This window comes from Cavia porcellus, unplaced genomic scaffold (assembly GCF_034190915.1).
Source record: "Cavia porcellus strain 051 isolate PalLab524CR breed Dunkin Hartley unplaced genomic scaffold, mCavPor4.1 scaffold_1, whole genome shotgun sequence".
Classification (NCBI taxonomy): Eukaryota; Metazoa; Chordata; class Mammalia; order Rodentia; family Caviidae; genus Cavia; species Cavia porcellus.
In genome coordinates, this window is record NW_026947484.1 from 66,917,706 (window position 1) to 66,936,592 (window position 18,887).

An 18,887-nucleotide genomic window follows, 5' to 3' on the forward strand; every position below is an offset into this window, starting at 1 on the left:
TTTAATAGGGACCGGAACAAAACTTTGGTATATTCACTTCAGTTGTACTGTAGAAGGCACAGCTCAGAAGATGTGCCCTCCAGAGCCATCTTTGAACTAGTCATGTGCCTCTGGTAATCATGTTGACTCTCTAGGTCTTGATTGCTTTCCCTGACACTCATTTACTCCTCAGATATTTGTTGCATGACTCCTGTTTGTCAGTCATTGTACAGGAAGCTCTGCAGACAAATGCCATGAACAGTAGGGTTAGAGACTTAGGCTAGGAAATTGGCATCCTGCTCTTTTTATTATGATACCATCATCCTTTTGTAGTACTAGGGATTGAACCCAGGGCCTTGTGCATACGAGGCAAGTAGTTTACCACTGAACTAACAATTCCAGCACCATTGTGATCATATGACCAAAAAAGTGAAGAAGGTATGTCCCAGAAACCAGCAATGTCACCTCCAGGTGTCTGTGTTAGAGAAACTCTTCAAAGACCTTTGCTTTGGAAATGGTTGTAAGAGAAAAAAAGCGGCATAATTATTTATCATTATGAGACCAAAAATACACATTTAGTCATGCTGTGGAGATAAAAATGAATGAAATATATGCCCATACATGAACGTTGCCACGTACTGAAAACAAAGTTAGAAGACAGAAGCAACTTGCAGAAAAATACACACAATAGAATACTAGTTCTATTTGAGTTAAAACACATGACAATATTGTTACAGCTTATGAAATCACAAGTTTGTATGTAGTAAAGCATCAAACTAAGAATGTATTCTCTTTGTAAAAATCTCTATATTAAAGAAGCAGAAGAAAATAAAACCAGGTGTTGATAGCTGTTCATCCCAAGTGTGCGTGCATGTGTCTATTTAACATTGTTTTTATATTTTCATACATTTGGTGTATTAAATACTATTTTTACCCCCTGGAAAGGGGTCAAGAGACACCTGATTGATGGTGGTGTTCTTATGTCAGTGAGGGGCAGAGCAGAGGACGGTCCTTTGCTCATCCTACCTGAGGCCTGGGTTGGTGCCGGAGCTGTTTCATGCTTAGGGCTCATGAAAAAAGAATGAAAGAAAGAAAGAAAGAAAGAAAGAAAGAAGAGAAAGAGGAAGGAAGAAAGAAAGAAAGACTATTTTTTTCAACTCAGCTGTTCACAGTTTGCTTGCGAAACTCAAATGCCCAGGAGATGACTTTTGTGAACATCTGAGGTCTCCATAAGAATCATTTCCTGTTCCCTTTACCTCAAGCAGCGCCCATTGGCTTCTTCTGGGCTCCCCGCTCTGTTCCCTGTTCTTCAGAGCTGGAAGTAGCTTTCTCTCCTTTCCCCAGGCCTGCAGTGGAGCCCTCTCCTCTGTGTCTCCTGATGGACTCCAGATCAGCAGGAACAAATCCCCATGGCAAGTTTCTTCCTAAGAGAATTTTGGTGCAAGTTGCAAAATCATGAAAATGTCACAAGCTCTGTATTTGTGTAAGGAAAGTCATCAGAATGAGCTTCCTCCCTTAGATGCCCACGTGCTCACTGTATGTGGGCTAGGAGTGCAGGCTAGGAGCGATCCAGGAACATCCTGCCATTGCAAGGCCCCAGGTGGTGCTCAGTCAGTGGGTAGAGCCGTGGTAGATTTGATGGGCCACTGCCTAAGCCTTTTCCAGGGAAAGGCTTGCTGCCCAGGTTCCAAGAGTACTATCATCAGATGGTGTTTGTTCAGCACTTTCAGAGACTGTCTCCCCTACAAAAGCCACCTCTCCAAGTCATGCCCTTTGGGGACAGTCCTCTTCAGAGACTGATGATCGCAGGTGTATAAAGATCTGGCCACATGTCTGATGGAACATCATTTATGGTATTTTTCTGTCTGGAGCTCCCTAGGAGTCAGCCCAGGCTATCATGAGGGTGGCATTTCTGTGCCAGCTTTTCTGTGCACCCAGGCATACTTCTTCCACTCCTACCCACAGGCACTGGTCCCAAGAGGACTCTCGTGAGCTCCTTTGGTACATGACGCTCCCTTTTCCCCCTGTACTCCCTGGGATATGCAGTGCATCAGTCAGCTATTACCATGGCAGTGCTGAGTAACAACTTCAAACATCTCAGTGACATATCACAACATGCATTCATGTCTGCCTTACCGATTTGGAGGTCAGTTAGACTCTGCTGGGCTTTTGATCTTAGAAATTCTAGGCATGGCTTCAGATGGCAGCTCAGTTTCAAGCTTACTCCATCAGTCTGCCTTTCTAAAGTGTCCAAAATAACAGCAGCTACTCAGGATACTTCCTTCATATGAGTAGATGGCAGGAGCGTTACACCTAGCATGAATCGCAGGGCGTGAGCTCAAAGCTGAAACTCACCATTCCACTTATGCTATTCTGGACAAAACAAACTGCAGGCCAAACTCAGCATCCGTGGGCCTTAGAGTTGTACTCCACACACAGCAAAGACAGAGAGGAACCAAAGACTGAGGGCAGAGAATGCCGTCATTCTCAAAGAGACGGAGAGATAAGTGGATTTTCCTAAAGCCGGGAAGCTCTCTGGGAAAAGTGGAAATGGAAGCCAGGTATCTTCTCTCAGAGGTTCAAACTCAGTAAAGCAAATGCCTTCAGGGGCCCTGGCTTCCGGACCACCTCTCCTCCCTGAATTCTGATTGGGCTGCTGGTGTCAGGGACAGACGTCGCATTTATGTCTCCTCTACAAAGACACAGCGCTGGCCAGGAGGTCCTGCCTGTTTGGCCACTGCTGGTGCCCAGCCTTGTCCTGCTGCCCTCAGCCTTGACTGTGTTATTGGGCATCTCCAAGATCTGCATGAAGATCCTGGTGAAAACTTCACAATCTAAGCCACAATCTAAATTGGAAAGTGCACAAAGGATTAAAATTTAAAAATTCAGCTTCTAGAGCCTGGTGTGGTGGTGCACACCTGTAATCCCAGCACTCAGGAGGCCGAGGCAGAAGGATTGTTGTGAGTTCAAGAGCAGCCTGGGTTACAAAGTGAGCTGAAGGCCATGAACTGCATAGCGAGACCCTGTCTCAAAAAGGCAAAAAAAAAATCATCTTCTGTGGGATTGAAAGCCACTGTGGAACATGAAGAGACCTAGAGCTTCTCCATGGAGGAGCTGGCATCCTGAAATCTCTGCACAAGAAACACTCCCAGTGTCTATTACAAGTCTGCAGCTCACTGCAGTGCCAGTGCTGGGTGTCATAACACGCTCCTGTGCACTGCTGCCTGCGAGAGCTACCTGAATTTTGCTGTGATCAGTTGACTAGTAAAAACATGTACTGGTTGGGAGGCTGCCAGACAGCAGCCTCAGAACCCGGCTGAATGAACTGGTGCATTTCACTCACTGCTGGATCTGTGTGCATCTCTTTCTAGTACCATCCCATCATCATAACAAGCTGTAGTGACCTCAGAAGAGAGGAATTTGGGTATCAACCAAACCGCTCCAATTCATGTTTTGATCTGGACAGCAGATGGATGTTATGCCATGTTTGACCAGGTTCGTGGTGAATGATAGGGATTTAGAGAGCTGTGGTTCAGGCCTGCCCACATATCTGGTCTGAATGCTCAGAAATGAAAGATTGACCCCTGGTTACAAAGAGACTAAAACACCATAACGCTGAGAGAATAAACTAATCACATTCATCTTTCCTGAAGGGACCTGTAACAACAATACTTCAGTGATAATGTTTAAAAAGGGAAGCCTTGAGACTAACGGAAGCGAACACCTGGTTGCAATTAAGCATAACTCTTGGTTTGGTGATGCATTTTGGAGGAGTAGTTACTTGATTCACATGATAACCAGCTGAGCCTTCATCTGTGACATGTAGCGGATGGCCCTGTAACCAGAGAAGAAGATGTAGAAGTTTTCTTCTCAGAGGAACTGCAATATAAATAATCTAAATTATTTTGCATGCCAAATATAAAGAAGCTAGTCATAGCCAGATCTCATGATCCATGCTGTAATCCCAGCACTCTGGGAAACTGAGGCAGGAGGATCACAAGTTTGAATCTAACCTATGCAACTTAAGTGAGAGTCTATCTCAAAATTTAACGATATAAAATGGATTGCGGATATAACAGTATGATGGCCTTGAGTTCAGTCCCTGATTTAAAATAAAAGAGAGAAAGCAAAGCTAATCATATCAATTAAATGGAAATAACTAAAGCACTGTGTCTGCCCTCCAAAATTTTAGTTTTTTGAAAAGATGCATAAGATGAGAATGCAAGTTTAGATATTAAGCATTTCTTCCAGCTGCCATCTCTGTGTACAGACCTCATTTGGCAGGCTTCCGGTGCAAAGCAGAAACCAGATTTAACAAGCTGTTTCATGCCAATGTCAGCAGTCCCTATAGGGCAGAGATCTGAGTATCTGCTGATCTAAACAATCAGTTACCTGATTGCAACATCAAACAAGCTGCAAGACTTGCCAGTGTGTAAGAGAAAGTACTTGACATTTCAAAACACATGGCTCCAGGCAAGGCTGTCCTGAAGAGTAATATCCACTGGGAATACTTGCTCTCATGACAGTGTGCAAATCACCTTTATACTCTATGGGCTAAATTGGGATTTACCATCAGGCAAAGAGAAATGCGTGGGAATAAAAGTGACAGTAGTGTCAGTATCCAATTCTAGGAGCTGCAAAGGTCCAGACTGACAGCTTTATGTAGTCCCTACGTCTCTTGAGAACACGCAGTGGATTCATAAGTGCCGTCCAAATCCATAGTGGGCTCACAGGCTGCCATGCTTGCTCCAAAGAGAGGCCTGAGTTTCTCCTTTGATTGCATGCTGCTATCCAAGGTTCTCAGCGGGGACTGGAGTCTCAATTCCTTGCCATTTCCCAGGAATTCTCTCCAGGGGCCTGGCCCTCTCCTGGTTTCCTCTCAGAAATGAACTACAAATCAAGCACAGTAGCACACACCTATAATCCCAGTAATCTGGAGACTGAGGCAGAGTATCACAGGTTCCAGGCTCTGGAGGCTGAGGCAGGAGTATCACAGGTTCCAGGCTAGCCTCAGCTACATAGTGAGATCCTTTTATCCACAAAGGAGAAAAAAAAAAAAAAAAAAAAAAAAGAAAAAGAAAAGAAAAAGGAAGAAAGAAAGAAAGAGAAAAGATAAAAATGAGCTCTAATCCTTGTATTTTCAGCTGATGAATGGTGTCCTACTGGAACTCAGGAGCCTGTAAGTTCATGCATCTTTGAGGAACAGTGCCGCTAGAGTGCTCCTTTGGGTGTTGGCTTAGTTACTTTTCTCTTGCTGAGACAAAATACCTAATGCCCACAGTTAAAGGAGCAGAGATTTATGTTTGGCTCACAGTTTGTGGAGGTTGCAGTCCATAATCATCTGGCTATAAGGCAGGGTGGCATCACAGAGGAGAAACAGTCTGTGGCAGGAAGAAAGCAGCAAAGTTCTGAGAAGCAAAGCAGCAAGCAGCAGGTGACTAGCAATAGGCAGCCGTCTGTCTTCCCGTTCCTTCTGCTCCATCCAGGCAGCCTGTGCTGAGGATGTGCAGAGCTCTCACTCTGGTGGTGCGCCTTACTCCCACCCAGAACTGTGCCAAACCAGTCAAGGACTAAGTTTTTAACCACACAGCCTTACGCTCAGAGTCACACACGACAGACCCAGCCACCTCCCAAAATTCCCCAATAAGACCACATGGAGTTTTGGTGGCCATCTAGACTCGAGCTGGGACAGTTGTGCTGTTTCCCTTGCTGGCTTAGCCGCATCGAGCTTGGTGCTGCAGTCTGGGTGCCTGCCTTTGTTAGCATTAAAGCGGCCCTTGTTTTCGGGCCAGTGCTGCAGTCCCAGCCTTAGCATCTTACGCTCCCTCTTTGCTGGTGCTGTGTTACCATCACAAGAGACAGAACGTGTAAGGGTTATGTGTATGAGGAAAGTACCACCCTTGGTTTCCACTGACACATGTAGTAGATGCTTGAGAAATTAGATCCCCAAACTGCACATGGATTACTTACTAATGTGGTGAAATGATTTAATCAAAAATTTAAAATGTAAGACTTGGGAGTTTTACTGAATCAGTGATCAAATCAGTACTATATTCAAGAATTACCTGTTTGAAAATTTCTAGCGATTGCTGTCAAACATCATAAATTGCTATGCAAAATTAAGTAACCAAAGAAATGCTTATGGAGATAAATATACAAGAAGCAGAACTGTGCTTGGAAGCAATTGGTTTTTACTATGGTGAATTATGTTGTTTTAGAACACATAATATTTTTATGTAATTTTCCTGTTTTTTATGTGAGCCAATATTGATACTTTTTGAAAGAGAAAACAATAGAAATAACAATAAAACAGATTTCAAAAATAGATTAGGAGAGTTACAATAATAATTGTGTATTGCTGTCTTTGTAGTAGTTATTCCAAGTACAAGATGTAGGCATGATAACTCATCCAAACATCTTAGCCCAAACTTTTCTTTTCAGTAAACTAAGAACAACTAGTGATATAACTGTCTTAACTATCTTATGTATATATCTTATCTTATGTATACATATATCTTTTCCCTTTCTTCCTGTCCCCTATTCCCCCATCACACTTTGTCTTTTCTTTTCAACAATTTGTTCCCAGTTCACAATATCTACTGTACATTTTGGATCTTATTTACTTACTAGTGAGACAGTACGATGTTTATACATGTGGGTCTGATCTATTTCACTGATGAGTATGGGCTTGTGTTAACACCTTATTATTAACTAGGGGGTTCATTTTTCTGCTGTGCATCCTGTGGGTTTGGACGAATACATAATGGCATGTCCTTACCATTATATATCATGCAGAATAATTTCATTGGCCTAAAAATCCCCTGTACTCTCTAGACCTCCCTCCTGCCCTCCTGCCCCGAGACCCCATTGAACTTTTCTGTCTCAGTGGTTTTGCCTTTCTGCGAGCGTCCTACGCATCGAGTCACAGAGTACGTGGCTTTTCAGACAGGCTTCTTTTCCTTAACTACATGCATTTACATGCACTCCTTGTTTTTCATGGCCTGACAGCTCATTTCTTTTTGGTGCTGTGTACCGCAGTTTATCTGTTCTCCTACTGAAGACATTTTGATTGCTTCTGAGTTTTGCAATTATGAATAAAGCAGCTATGAACATTCATGTGGACAGAACTTTCCAACCCACTCGGGTAAATGACCAAGGAGAGCATCGCTGGATCGCGTGTGAGACTGCTTTTAGCTTTGCGGGAAACGGCCGCACTGCCTTCCACTTGGCGTTCCCGCCAGCAGTGGGTGAGAGTTCCTGTTGCTCCGTATCTGTGAAGCATCTGCTGGGGTCAGTGTTCTGGACTTTGGCCATTCTGAAGTTTTAGCTCACTGTTTTACTTGCACTTCCTTTGTGAAATACGATATAGAACATCTTTTCATGTTTATTTGCCACTTCTGTATTTTTTGGTAAGGTATATGTTCAGCTTTTTTGCTTATTTTTAAATTGAATTACCTGTTTTCCTATGGTTAAGTATTGAGAGTGCTTTACATCTGTTGGATACTAGTCCTTTATCTATATGTATCTTGTAGATATTTCCTCCCAGTTCCTGGTTTATTTCCTCATCCTCTCCATAATGTCTTTGTCAGACCCAAAGTTTTAATGTTAATGAATTCCAGCTTTTTATTTCATAGGTTGTGGCTAAAAAGTCTCAACATCACCTGGATTTCATAAATATATCTTTTTATTGTGATAAAAGTGTATAACATTTACATTTTAATCACCTTAAATGTGCAGTTCAATAACATTAAGTACAATTTTTAAAATTTTGTTGGACTTTTACATTTTTTCAGAAGTATATTTTACCTCAGAATAGGTTTGTTCTGAAACCCCAAAAATATAAACGAGCAGTTGGACGTAGAGCAGTTGCTGGGGAGTTTGAGATAGGAGGATCACTTGGACCCAGGAGTTTGAGGCCAGCATAGGGAGACTCAAAAACAAACAACAGGGCTGAGGATTTAGCTCAGTGGCCTAAGTGCCTGCCTGGCAAGCACGAGGTCGTGAGTTCAATCTACAGTACCGCAAAAAAAAAAACAAAACAAAACAAAAACAACAATACAAATACAGAGAGCAAAAAATTTGAAGTACAAAGGAAATCCAGGGTTAGTGGTACACAACTGTCATCTGAAAGGCTGAGGCAGGAGGAGCCCAAATCTGAACCCAGTTTGTGCAATTCAGGAAGACCCTGTCCAAAAACAAGAAATGCAGAGGTGCTGGGGATTTAGCTTAGTGCACAGGTGCTGGTCCAATCACCAGTTCCAGTAAAAAAAGGAAAGAAGAAAGAAGAAAGAACAAAAACAATATAATCCTCCTAATCCTCCTTCCCAGAGACACAGCTGTTGATAGCTGATATTTTAGTGTATGGCCTTCTAGCACTTCCTGTATTTCTATTGTGTGTGTGTGTGTGTGTGTGTGTGTGTGTGCAGGTGTATTTGACAAACAGTATTAGAGACATTTTTTACAATTTGTTACCTGATTTTTCATTGAACAGGGTATTTTATTTACCATTATATTTTCTATTATCTTTAGGTGTTTTATGTAGCATGGTTATTCATGGCTTCTTCCTATTTCATCATACAGCTACAATGTAATACATTTGGCCAATTCTCTAGTATTTGAATTTCGGATTATTTTCAGATTCTGTGTAATCTACTTTAATTCTGGTTAAATGACCCTGTAAGTAAATGTTTGTTCATATCCTGCATCCATCATTCAGATAAATGTCTAGAAATGTCATTTCTTGGTTAAAGAACATGTATATTTCTTTTAAAAAATACACTGTTGGCAAATTTCTTCCCAAAATGATGCCAGTTGATAAGAACCTGCACCTTTTGCCATGCTTGACAATCAATTCCGAAAGGAAACTCTTCATCAAACAAAGTGTAACTACACAGTGGCAAGATGAGAAGCTGGAAGGGAGAGGGACCGTCCAGCAATGTGGAATTTGAAATTAAAATAGTTTTCTTGTAAAGACACCAAAAATGGAAAAAATTAAAACCTTCAGCTACAAATGTGAGAAATAATGACCTTCTCTTTCAAACAATAACATTCTTTAAGAAAATACTTGTATTAGTTAAATGTATACAATTTTTAATTTTTTGGTTACAATTCATCATATTTTAAATTTTTGATTTTTGGGGGTGGAGGGCTAGTGTTAGTGGAAATTGAACCAACCCAGGGCCTCAGGCATGCGGGCAAGCACTCTATCACTGAGCTGCATCTGCAACACTTTTTACTTTTTATTTTGAGATCCGGTCTTGCTAAGTTGCAGGCTGGCTTGAACTTGTAATCCTCTTACAGTGGCCCGCAGAATAGCTGGGATTGCAGGGCTGTGCCACCATGCCTGCGTTTCATGTTTTAAGGCATATCTTTTCCAACAAACCACTAGGCCTGTAAAGTACAAGACCATAGAAAATGTTGGTATCTACCTTTTTAATTTATTTAGGCTGCTAACCACAGTTACATTCTCAGTGAACTGGATGCAGGCCATCAGGCCCTACAGGACTGTGTACAGGGAAGGCCAGACACCGTGTCTTGCACGGTCCCAGAGCGCGGCAGGTGGTCTACATGACCTGGGGGGCTCTGAGAAGTCTGGCAAGCTCCTCCAGAAGCTGAGACTGTCACTGCCATCCTCTCGGGGAAAGGTGACAGTCTGGCGTTCAGCTTGCCATACTTCAGTTACCCATAATGGTCTGAGACACCCACACCTCATAATCCCTTCGGTGGCTAACGGTTCCTGTGTATGTTTGAATGCACGGACATGCACCTCGCTTTCCTCCCCAGAAGAGTTGAATGGTGATAAACGTGCATGTAGTGCACTGAGCTGCCAACAGGATCTTCACAGGCAGCTCTGAGGCACAGCTATGGTGCCCAGGTAGGCTGGACATTTCTAAGTGCATGAGCTCATGGTGCAGCTGCTGTGCAGCGTCCCTCGCTATGCTCCCCCTCTGGTTAGCCCCAACCCAGGTATGCCTCACCTTTCCAAGGTCTCATCTGGAACAGGACTCCCAGTCTGCCAGGACCTGAGTGCCACCGTGGTTTCCAGGGCAGTCTGATCTCCTCGGCAGAACCAAGTGTCGATTATTATCTGGCAGGCACCATCAGTGCTCCTTGAGAGTTCTAGTCCTCCTCAGTTTCCGGATGTGTCCCCTGAAGTTAGGCATGGCCAGGGAGTTGCTCTGGTGAATAAGAAGAGATGAACAGAAGAAGCATCCCACCCGCTTAGAAGCAGGAGTGCTGAGGTCCCAGCCCCCAGCCTCCGCCCACTGCCAAGCCACAGAGGAAGAGGTCATTGCTTGGGATTGCAGAGCGAAGACTTGCAGATGGAGCCTTCCTGCTGGAGGGAGCAGATGTGGCACAGGGAGGAGAAGTTTTGTTTGAAATCACTATTTTGATTTACAGGCAGCATAACATAGCCCCAAAGTAATTGATGCACCTCCCACTAAGTAGAATTTGTGTTCTCTAGTTCATTTTCTATTTATGCTGCGCCCTCCCTCGTCCCAGGACTACACTAGTTTTCCTGCTCCCATGTCTAACCTTTGCCACTTGTTCTTGCAGAGGGGTTGCTGCTCCTATGTGCTGCCTTGACTAACCCTTCGGACTGATCCTAAGTGAAATTCTGCCAACCGTAGTGGCACCATGGACTCTACACAGCCGGCTTCGCCATGGGCCACAGCACTGCCCACCCTGGGTTCCTCTTCTCCCTGTAGCCCCAGCCCTGAGGCTGAGTCTGACCTACGGCTCTGCCCTCCTGCTCAGTCCTACACTGGACAGCGCCTGCATGCCCAGTGACCTCGATGGCCCCAGGTCCAGTGTTGGCTCCCACTGCTGTTTGCCCTGTGTTACCAGGTAGCATTTCTCCCCCAGCAAACACCCTGGGAGAAAGGGGACATCCAGATAAGAGAGCGAGATCTGACAGGTATTAAGAACCAGGGAGTTTGTTTAAGATGAAGAAATACAAGAGAGGAGAATACCATACAGTGGCATAAGCACCTGCCTGGCAAGTGCAAGGTCCTGAGTACCAAAACAAACAAACAAAAAACAAAACAAAAAAATGAAGAAATACAACTATCTCTTCTCCATGTTTGGTAAATTTCCAGTTTTGAAACATGCCCATAAAAATATTCTCTGTAAGGATTTGGATCCTTTTTCCCAGCTCATCACATCTATGGTGGAACTACCAATTCAGAGATGCAAGACAAGGATGTTCATGATGAGGTTATTCATAATAATGAGACAAAAACGGATACATAAGTGACCATCGATAAAAGAAAACTGAATAAAAGTTATTAAATGTTTATGTGATGAAATAATATAAAATATGTAAGAATAAGAAAAAATTACTGAGTAAAAAGAACAGTAGTTCAAACTGTTTTGTTACTTAACCCTGACTACATTTTTTTTTTACTCCAGCTAGTGTAGTGTTACACACCTATAATCCCAGCTACTGAGACAGGAAGAGTGCAAGTTTGAGGTCAGCCTTTGTAATTTAGCGAGACCCTGTCTTAAAATTTGAAACAGTTCAAAACAAGTAGGGATATCATGCTAGACACACGTGGTTTCAATCCTCGGTACCATCAACAGAAGAAAAAAGAAAAATAAAAATACGTTTAGTTTGCATGGAAAATAAGAAACTGAAAAAAATAGACAAATGATGTATATAGCAAAGTGTTTACTCTGCTGGTTTCAGAGTACTTTTGCTTTTCTCCATTATACTTTTTGTACTTTGCAAATTTTATCCAATGAGCTTATTCTGTTTTCTAACAATAAAATATTATAAAATATAAGAAGCACGGTACCGCTCTGGCTATGGTCTCAACTATTTTTTTTTTTTTTTTATGGTCTCAACTATTACACTGCAGCTTTGAGGTGATTATCTCCTGCCTGTCTTTCCTTTGCAGCAAGATGTCTCATCACAGGTTTTTCTTTTCTTTCTTTTTCAGTCTTCCATTTTTTTTTACAAGAAAATTTTAACAAAACCACTGCATAGTAACAACTATGTACAAAACAAAATATGGAGGTTCTAAAAATGTTTTTCTGAGATGCATATCATATAATCCTGGAAGTACTATTAATACTTTAGAAATTTAATGGCTTAAAAAAGCTCACTGGTGAAGTTTTGAACAATGTATCCATTTGAGGCTTTTAGATATTATTATTATTATTATTATGCTAGTTTACTTTTGGATTTTTTGTTTTCCCAGAAAAATCTTTATTTGAGGAATAGAGAAAAAATTAGGAATGATTCGCTCTTTTTTTTTGAGACAAGTTTCCACTATACAGTTCAAACTGGCCTTGAACTCACTTTGTAGCCCAGGCAGGCCTCGAACTCACAGCGATCCTCCTGTCTCAGCCTCCTGAGTGCCAGGGTTACAGGCATGAGCTGTCCACACCTGATAGCCTGTCTTCTGAGTCCGGCTTCAGGGCTCTCTGACGCAGCCCCTCTGAGGCAGCACCAGTCCCAGCTGGCCTGCCTGAGGGCGTCCGGCTAACCTTCCTGACTCTAACCCCCTAGGAATGCAGCCTGCTTTAGGAGCAGGAGGACGGTCCAGCCTTCGCACTGTGGGCCCGGCCCTGCTGAGGCTCACTGCAGTCTCCGCAGCCGCAGCCTCTTCCAGGCCTCCATTCCACCTTGCTATGAACTGGGATTTGGACGAAAGCACCCATGGAAAAGGACTGGCTAGGTGAGTGGGATATGTAGACGGAGCCCTGTGGGTGCAGTGCATGCAGGCTGTGGGGTACTGACCTGCCCTGGACAGAAGCCACACCGGAGGCTGTCTCATCAGGCCTCAGTGAGCAGATGAGCATGAGCTGCCTCCCCCGTAGCCGTCCCTCCTCCTGTGACCCTGACACTAAAATGTGCCGAAGCCGGGTGTGGTTGTGCAAACCTGCAGTCTCAGTACTCAGGAGGCTGAGGCAGGAGGATCACTGCAAGTTTGAGACCAGCCTGGGCTACAAAAGTAGCTCAAGGGCAGCCTGAACTGCACAGCGAGACCCTGTCTCAAAAACAAAACAAGTGTCAGGCGTGGTTCCCACAGTTAGGTTCCACAGTTAGGCGCCAGGTCATTCAGTGCTGTAATGGCTGCTTTTGCAAGAAATGCCTGTTTTACTAAGTTGATAAATGTGTCTTGAACAAAAGTACTTGAACATGAAGCATTGAGTAGACCCATTATCTTCCTTCTTTTTTTACCAATATTCTACCTTCCACATGGCCAGGGGATGGACTCTGCAGCCCATGCAGTCTTGGGTCAAGGCAGCATTGAAGTACCCCTCACAGAGCTGAGAAGAGAATCACTCTGGGATCCTCAGCTAACCTCTCTGTTTCTACTCCTGCCTTGGAAGTTTAAAATCTGTAGTCCAGGAGCTGCAGTTAGAGAAACTGGCCTATACCCATCCCAGGGGGAAGATGCACACTGAACTGAATACCAGCACAGTGACAAGGCCTGGACGCTGTTCAAGAGCTGAGGCTGGCATCAGAACAGTCTGCCACCACCCTCCACACACCTCGAGATTCTCCAGGCCAGCCCTTCTGGAAACCTTGCAGGGCGTGTACTTCAGGTAGATTCTTAATGTAACTTAGGTATATTTGGGTGATCCCTAACTGTCAGACACGAATCACTCAGCAGGACCTAGGTCCAGGAGGAATGAATGGTGTGTGGTGACTTTTAGATTTACATAGAAATGGTCTGAGAGGGTTCCTGGGAAATTGTTTTACCTTGACTTCATCTGGATCTTAATTTTAAAAAGCAATTCAACTGTACTACAGTTAGGGGATTTTCCATGCAAGGGAACTAGCAAAATTGCAGCACGTTGCCTGAGATAGGTATCGAGTAGGACTCTGTGTCTTCCAGGCATGCAGTTGGCTTTGTGTGTTTTTGAACTGGGGAACTCGCCTGCAGGCTGGTTGGGAACTCCCAGTGTAGCTAGCCAGGCTGACCTTGTACTCAAAGTCCTCTTGCCTCAGCTTCTGGAGTACCTGGATTATAGACATGAGCCACCACACCCAGTCCTGCAGTTCCCTCCCCAAGTAGCTGGTAATATTCTTCCCCTTGACGCCTGCAAAATGTTACTATTAGGGTGGAAACTTAAAACTGAATGAACTGAGTCTTCTCTTATGTCCCATGAATGGAAGGTTTAGCCGGTGAAATTTGTGTTTGTTTTGGGAAAGGAATACCCCTAAATACAACTAAAAAGGCTGTTTAGTGTCTACACAGTAAAGTGTTAGAAGCACATGTAAAACAAGCAAGAGGTACTTAAACCACGTCTGTTGCATTTCTATTGGAAGAAAAACTGGAATATTCTGGATATGCCATCAAGCAGACTGTCACTGACTTGTGGGTTTTATAGGATCTACCTAAAATGAAGGTATTTTCAAATTTTTAAGATCAGTTTTGATTATATGGTTTATTTATTCACTTGAAATAATGGATAAATAGTGACTTGGAGACACATGCACCAGTGTATAGAGCTTTCTGAAGTTACTGAAGCTTCAGAGTAGTTTATAATGATGAATAAAAAGTAAAGATTATAATTAGAAAAGAAAGTATTCTGACCCCAAACCAATCTATAATTATTAAATCAGTACTTGTGGTTTAGCAAAGATGGATGAATGGGATTCTTCATGGATTTCTAGAGGTATAAACTCTACCAATTTTAAACCAGGCGTGGTATTCCAGGCCTATAATCACTGCACTTACGAAGCTGAAACAGGAAGGGATGCTGTTAGTTCCAGGGCAGCCTGGGCTACAAGGTGAGTTCAAGGCCAGCCTGAACTGCATAGTGAGACCCTGTCTCAAAAAGACATGAACAAAACTCTACTAACTGTATGGACAATTTGTCATTATTTGTCAAAAGACTTAAAAGTGTAGGGATGGCAGCATTTCCCTGGAATCTCAGCATTTGGAGACTAAGAAAAGAGGGTTGTGATTTCAAGGCCAGCTTGGGATACACAGCAAGTTCAAAGCTGGTCTAGATCTTTCTCAAAAACACAAAAAGACTTAAAAGGATATGCCTTTTGTCCCAGTAATCCTACTGTGTGGTATTTATTTTAGGGACATGGAGATACACTCAGACTTACACACAACAACTGTTTGTAGTATTATTCACAATAAAAAAGTGTCAGGAATCGCCAGCCATAGTGGCACACACTGCAACCCCAGCACTCAGGAGGCTGAGGCAGAAGGACTGCCATGAGTTCTAGGCCACTATGGGCCACAGAGTGAGTTCAGGGCCAGCCTGAACTATGTAGCAAGTAGTTGTCTCAAAATGCAAACAAACAAAAATTTTAAAAGCATATTTGGTTAATGGAAAAATGCATAGGAAAAGCAAAGAATTATATAAATATGCTTACGGCAATATTGGGAAACCAGTGTCTGTCAGCAATAGACTGGGTAAGGAGCTGTGGGTATCTGCAGCAGAACTCTGGGTAGGGGCACAAACAGTGCATGAGGGAGTCGGAGAAGCAAGCCACAGACTAAGGGGTATCACACACATCGCTCTGTGTAATTAAAAGGATGTGGGTGGTGTGCTGGGGTCAAACCCAAGGCCTCAGGCATGCTCTACGGCCCAGCCTCCCCAGCTGGAAGAGAAATACTCTGTCTTCTATAGATGCACCTAAATTTCTGGAAGTCCATCCCAGACTCTAGTAAATCCAGTTGCTTCCAGCAAGGGGAGGGAGTGAGGGGTGGATGGAGCACTTCTTGTGTAAATGAGGGGAGAAGAGAATTTAAGAATGTCTCAAGGTCTGCAGGACTGCAGGGAGTGATAGGGAGCTGTCTCACGTCATACAAGACCTCACCTGGAACTGGTGCCTCCAGATCGGCCGCCTTCTTGACGGAGTTGGTAATTAGGACCTTGCGATCCACCCCTGGTTGAAACCTGCACATGCCACTAGTTTTATTGTTGTGACTTGGTTGTTCTTAACTTTACGTGCACACTGGAATACCCAGGGGCATAGGAAATACTAAATACGTATCAAACTCTAACCCGGACCAGTTAAATGCAGACATTTGGGTGAGACTCCAGCCTCGGTATTATTTAAGAGTTTCCTGAGTGACCCTCCTACACAGCCAGGCATCAGATCGCTGTTTCAGCTGCAACTTTGAGTTGGTTGGCAGTGTGAGTCCCCTGCCAGAGCAATGGGTGTGTTCTCGGCAGGCTATGGACTTCCAGGGAGCACCTGAGTCCACGAACATTGCTCCTTTCAGAAAAGACGAAGACACTGTGTGGGGTTGCACCCAACACCCCAGCATCCTGGGAGGCTGCCTGTCTGGGTCAGTTAGTGACCTGCTGAGATACTGTCTCAAAATAAAAAAGAAAAAAGGTTGGGGACATAGCTCAGTGTGAAAGCTCAGCATATAGTCCCCAGCACCATACACAAGATGAGTTCAGTTTTTTCTTTCCAGTGCTGGGGATTGAACCCAGGGATTTAGTCATACCGGGCAAGCCTTCTCTCACTGACGGTCCCATCTCCAGTCCACATTTTTAGGAAAGCCAGCAGAGCTGGAGACCAAATAAAACTTCCCCCAAGACTAGTGTAAAGGAATGAGCTTCAGGAAAAGAAAATCTGAGAAAATTTAAGTTCTAGGCCTGCCTTTGCTGCCTCCTGGCTGCATAACTTGGCTCAATCTAGGGACCTTCTAGGGGTGATCTAGGGTGTAGGCAACTGTACCAGTGCAGAGGTTTAGCAAAAGGCCTGCGGGAAGGAGAGTGATGGATGCCACATTTCTCTCTGTTCAGTCTGCGTGCAGGCCCTAACCCTTCCGTACACTGGCTTTCCTGCACGCTTTGTTTTCAAGAAATAATTCCTGGGTTCAAAGAAAGCCCCTTGGTCACCAACTTCTTCAGGATCTCCAGTCTTGACCTTTCTTCCCACCCCACCCCACGGTGCTGGTGATTGAACCCAGGGCCACATGCCTCTGAGTCACAACTGCAGTTCCCAGTTTGTGATTCTTCTTTTTTGGTTTATTTTTTATCTTTTTGAGACAGGGTCTCATTACCAGTTCAGGTAGGCTTTGAGCTCACTTTGTAGCCCAGACTGGCCTCAAACTTAGAACGATCCTCCTGCCTCAGCCTCCTGAGTGCTGGGATTACAGGCGTGAGCCATCATGCCTGGCTAGTTTATGCTTCTTATTAAGCCAAAAAGTGAACCTAAAAAACTTACATTCTTGTATCATTCTCTTGTTTAATTTTCTGACACCATGTATTTCTTCAGAGCCTGTGGAAGCTTTTGTTGCTTCCATGTGGACAATCAGTGGCTTGTTTTTGTTCCAGTTCTACAGACAGCTATAATAGATACTCTTAATCTGTAAGGAATGAATAACCCCAGCACCGATCAGTGTTTCTCTAGAGTAATAATTCTCCATTTGTACAATGTATGACTGAAAAATACAGTGAATATTTAAATTTTTTAAAAAATTGATTACGAAAATATATTACCCTTTATCACCTCAAGATAGTCTGCCTTGCTTTGATCACACTTACACTGTCACTTTGCCACTTTCAGAAGCAATTCTGGAAGTCTTGTTTTGTGTCCAGTTACATTGTTGTAGCTGCCCTCGATGTCCTGAGTAGATTCACAGAGTTTGCCTCTCATGGTCATTTTGACTTTGGAAAGAGCCAGAAGTTGCATGGTTCTAGCTCCGGTGAATAAGGCAGATGCGGACACAGTGCGGTGTTTTTATGAGCCTGCCTTTCATTGGATGGCCCTTGGCAGCTGCATTTGCTGTTTTTTTTTTCCTTCATTTTAAAAAATCACATCTGTAAAGACATTTACAAAAACAGGCTTACAGAATTCCTTTAGAAAGTGGCACAAATGATGGGTTAGGTATATTCAAAGCTGGGGAAGGGAGATTAATAGCAATGTGTTTTTAACTAATCAAAATTTTAATTTAAACATTCAACCTATATTTTGATCAAAACACAGTTTCTACATTGGGTTCTAGATTGGATGACGCACTTGCTTTCAGTGCAAGATTTAAACAAACATAAAAATACCTTCAATAATCAAGATGAATAATATTTTAATGCATTACTTTAAAATCCCAATTAGTAAAAAAATCAACAATGAGCAAACTATCAAAATTTTAAAGAAAGCCAAGCATAGCAGCACACATGTATAGGCTTGTAGCTCCAGCTCTCAAGAAGTCAGGGTAGGAGGATCACTTGAGCCCAGAAGAATTTCAGGGCCAAACCAGGCTTCATAGCAAGATTCTGTTTCAATAATAATAAAATAGAGGCACAATGGCTAACAATTCTGTGCTGAGCCTTATCAGAACCTAAGCTGACCGAACAGACAGACAGACAAAAAAGCTTCCTCACTTTCCATCTTTTATTTCAAGCCCCATTTCATCTTGTCTGCAGATGGGTTTCATGGAAATTTTGTGCCTCAAATTCCTTTTGGTTGGTCTAAACAATTGGAAAGGAAAATAAAACAAGAGAGATTTTTCCATATCTGCTTTTGTTGCCGGGAGGGACATTCTATATTTACCTGCAGTGGAAAGGCTACTGGCTTTTTCACCTCTTGGTTCAAGCTGAAGTAGCAGGTGGAAACATTTACAAGGACAATAGCTAACGGAAAGGTTTTATCAAGACCATTTCAGTTGTTGACAAGACAGAACACATACTCTTGTTTCCCGTCAACCTGTGCTCTGTCCATTGATTTATCTCACACTGAGCAATTAACCATGTGGACCATATACTGTGTTGTGATCTCTGAGGTGCTTGACATTAATTTATTCCAGGAATATCACCTTCCTGTAGATGGAGTTAATACATGGTTCCATTTGGAGTTTGAGCAACCCCAGTTTTCTTAACAGTGAGCTACCCAGCCAAAAAAAAAAAAAAAAAAAAAAAAAGTAGCTCCCAACACATACAGGGAGAAAGAAAATGGGCATGTACACACGCAGTGG

General features: G+C 43.2%; 1 non-coding gene and 1 pseudogene across 1 annotated transcript; both read left to right on the forward strand.

The window, feature by feature from the left end:
* Nucleotides 1-910: 910 nt before the first annotated feature.
* On the forward strand, nucleotides 911-1,053 carry LOC111757535 (small nucleolar RNA SNORA48). Its single transcript, XR_002791859.2, has one exon. It is a non-coding gene; the product is annotated as a small nucleolar RNA SNORA48 (small nucleolar RNA).
* A 2,008-nt stretch (nucleotides 1,054-3,061) lies between these two features.
* On the forward strand, nucleotides 3,062-3,805 carry LOC111757499 (glycerol-3-phosphate acyltransferase 3-like; annotated as a pseudogene).
* Nucleotides 3,806-18,887: the final 15,082 nt, after the last annotated feature.